Below are 3,448 nucleotides of genomic sequence, written 5' to 3'. Positions count from 1 at the left end.
CATGAAAACGCTCTTCGAATTCCTGATTCTTTTTCCCGTGTACTTCTGCTCATCTGTGGGGGGAAGTTGGGAGGACATGCTGTTGCAAGGTTTTGTAATACGGATCTTGTGTCGTTACAACAACACGTGTTTTTCTCGACATGGGGGAAACTCTGACAGTTGAGTGGGGATCACGCGATCGGTTGAGCTGCTAATCAAGCAATGGGAGAGGTTGGGAATTCCTTGGGAGGCAGACAATGGAGGCAGCAGGGTGTTTTTGTGGTATCCGGAGCAGCAGGCATTGGGAAATCAAGTTCAGCTGAACAGCCACTCACACTCTCTCTCTCTCTCACACACACACACACACCATTATTTGACAAACATTTGGCAAGAGCAGTACCCATCTTGATTAAAGGCTGTACGCTTGTGTGATGTATGTTTCTCCTGATGACATGTTTCTTTCCCACTGTTGTCAGCATGTATGGACATGTTAACTTTTCTTCTGTGTGAACTTGCTTGTGTGTGTTAGTGTGTATGTCTCCTGTCTGATTAGCTGCTGTTTCTTTCAGGTGTCCCTTGTTCCTCCTGCTCTTTAATCAGAGTTGAGGCCCCTATCGTAGCCGGAAGGAAACCCTGTTCCAGGAAGTGCCTGTCTGATACCAGGCAGCCAGTCTCTGCTGTGGCCAATCAGACATGTATTCATCAAAGGAAAAGGAAAGCTGCCATTCCCATCCTTAGTCGGTCCCAAATCCAGTTACTGTAGAATCCTGTCCTGAATGGGAGGTGTGGTCTTCAGTGTCTTTGTTTTGACCTCAGTGATTGACATCTTGTTGATGGATGTGACAGAAATATACACCGGTTACAGTCCATGACTCAACACCCCTGCATAAAATTTTCTTAGGAATGTTCTTTCTTTCCTTTTTTTTTAAACATGTCAAACTCATCTGCATCTGAAGTGCACCGTGGGTCACCGAGCCCTCACTCAGGCGCTGAGTGATGATGTCATACTTAGGAAACCACCGCTGGGACAGCAGAAGGAAAATAAGAGCTGTAGCATGAAAAGAGGGGAAAAGATGGAGATTGGAGGCGACGTTTGTGATGTGAAAGAGTGTTTCTGGGCGCCGTGGCTGAGAGTGTGCAGTGCGGTTGCTGGCCGGCTGCGGGTTTTTAATAAACAGCCTGTTGAAACATGACAGGAATATTGGGTGAAATCATGGTTGTTTTACTGTGATGACTGCAGTGACTCCCCAGACCTAGGAGACAAAGCAGATCAGGACAGGGTAAGAGCACGAATGTCGGTTTATATGATTGTCAGTGGTGACACATTTGGTTCCACTACATTTCCACAAACCAGTGTGTTCATTTCTGACTATCAAAGACCCTTCCAATTCTTATACCACTGAATAAAATCTCCTTTTTGTCTACCAGTGAGGGGTCATTGTGTTTCAAGTGCTTGTCAGATCATCGAACAGCATCTGAACCCCTCTACCACCACACTTTTCCAAAGTCGGAATTGAGGGAATTGTGTCAATATTTGTACCTTCTATCGCTCTTCGTATGTAAAAATGAGTGAGTGAGTCAGTCTGAGGCTGTTTGCTTGTGTTTTTCCATTGACAATCTCCAATCTGCACCACCTCTAACATTGGCTCTCTGTTCACTGTGACCACACCTTCAGGGTCTCAGTAGGATTACACAACAGATTCCACAATTCATGTAGTTAGTGTAGGTGTGTCGGCCAAGCATATGCTGCAACCATGGAAAACAGAACAAAACAGGGTATATCAGTTGCCCCCCCCCCCCCGCACCCCCCCCGGTGGTACTTAGTGTTTTCAAAGGCAATTTGGAGGACGGAGAGGATGCTGATGTGAGCAGAAAGCAACCTTGCCTACCCTGATCCCTCAACAGACGTATTATGCTGCTGTTAGGGTGAAGGGTGAGAGGTTAAAGGTGAGGGGGAGGGTGTGGTGGTGCTGCAGGGGGGTGGAGGGGGCTTGCCTCTGGGTGACGGCTCACTCCCTCACCCGTAGACCAGCTGCCCCTGACGCACACACACACACACACACACACACACACGCTGACATTCATGCGTAAGCACACTCTATACATTAACCCATCAACCTCTGTCCCCCCACCAAGCTCCAGTCACTTCTCTCTATTTACAACAAAGACTTTTTCACCATTTGATGCCAACATTATTCATTCTTTTTTTTTCACATGCAGGTGCTTCATGTCTTTTCCAGATCTGTCCTGACATTTACTCAGTCCGATGCCTTCTCTGTGATGGCTTACTCATTGTATTAAACAAGCACCAGTCCATGTTTGATGGTGATGTGATGCTGAACCAGAACAGCACCAGAGGTGCAGCTGATGAGGGCTGTTGTTGGGGCGACTGCAGGGCAGCGCTGCAACGTCTTGCAAGCTGCAATGGGTGCTGAAAGGCTGTGAGAGGTACAGGCCTGTGGGGCAGATGTTAAACACACTGTGACTGAGGGGAGACAGAGCGAGAGACAAGGCTACTGTCAGAGCCTGACCGCAGCACAAAACTGAAAAAAAAAATAAAAAAAAAAAAAAAATACAATACCTGCCATGGAGAATGAGAGGATGGAAGAATAAGAAATGATTTTGTTGTTTTAATGAGTTCATCTTTCAATATCAGGCTTCGAAGTGTGAAACATCTGCATAGTGAATCAAGTCTAATCAAGCTGTGATCAAAGATGTCACATCTCTGGGAAAGGAATTACATATCTTGGGTAAAGAAGCCATATTCCTGATCCCTTTCCCGGTGGTGCGATGTAGGTCTGAGCCGTCAAGGTGATGGAAATGAGCACAGGCGCTGATCCGTGGGCCTGATCGACACGTGTGCTGGCCCGTGAGCGCTCCGAAGATCTCCCCTTCTCCTCCTCCCTTCTCCTCCTCTGTCATCTCTCCGTCTCTCCCATGGTTTCCTCCCATGGTTTATTATTACGGTATAATCGCTTCCATCTGCCTGTCAAGCCACCGGGTAGACCGAGATCAGGAACAAAAGACAGTGAGAGCAAGAAAGAAAAAGAGGGCAGGAGGGATTTTTCTCTCCAACACAAACACATCTCCTCCCTCCCCTCTCCTCCTCTCAAAGTCCCTCGTCAGACCAAATCAAAATGCTGCAGAGTCACTTTTCTCTTTCTGTCCGGGATATTATAATTCACCATGACTTCTGGACAGCTTCATGCACAATTAGGAATTCAGCGGCTCTGGGCAAGAAAATGTGATTCAAATTAGTGCTGTATTACATTACTGTTTACTTATGATCTCTCCTGCCATCTCACACCCTCTCAGTTTCTCTTTTGAGGCCATCTCGTGTGTGTGTTTGGATGCATGAATGCACTCACACACGATGCATACACTTACCTAGCAGGAATTTCTCCCAATTTGAATTCCTATAAACTTGCTGCATTGTCATAAACACATAAAAAACTTCGCAGTGCGCTTC

The 3,448-nt window shown here is 46.7% G+C and overlaps 1 long non-coding RNA gene across 1 annotated transcript; it reads right to left on the bottom strand.

Annotated features, from left to right (window-relative positions):
* Positions 1-1,185: 1,185 nt before the first annotated feature.
* LOC127139151 (uncharacterized) lies at positions 1,186-3,133 on the bottom strand. The gene is made up of 2 exons (XR_007809140.1): positions 2,561-3,133; positions 1,186-2,435 (listed from the first exon to the last, which is right to left on the bottom strand). It is a non-coding gene; the product is annotated as an uncharacterized LOC127139151 (long non-coding RNA).
* Between the last annotated feature and the right edge of the window lie 315 nt (positions 3,134-3,448).

This window comes from Lates calcarifer, linkage group LG3, assembly GCF_001640805.2.
Source record: "Lates calcarifer isolate ASB-BC8 linkage group LG3, TLL_Latcal_v3, whole genome shotgun sequence".
NCBI lineage: Eukaryota > Metazoa > Chordata > Actinopteri > Centropomidae > Lates > Lates calcarifer.
This window is presented reverse-complemented; position numbering and strand designations above follow the sequence as displayed.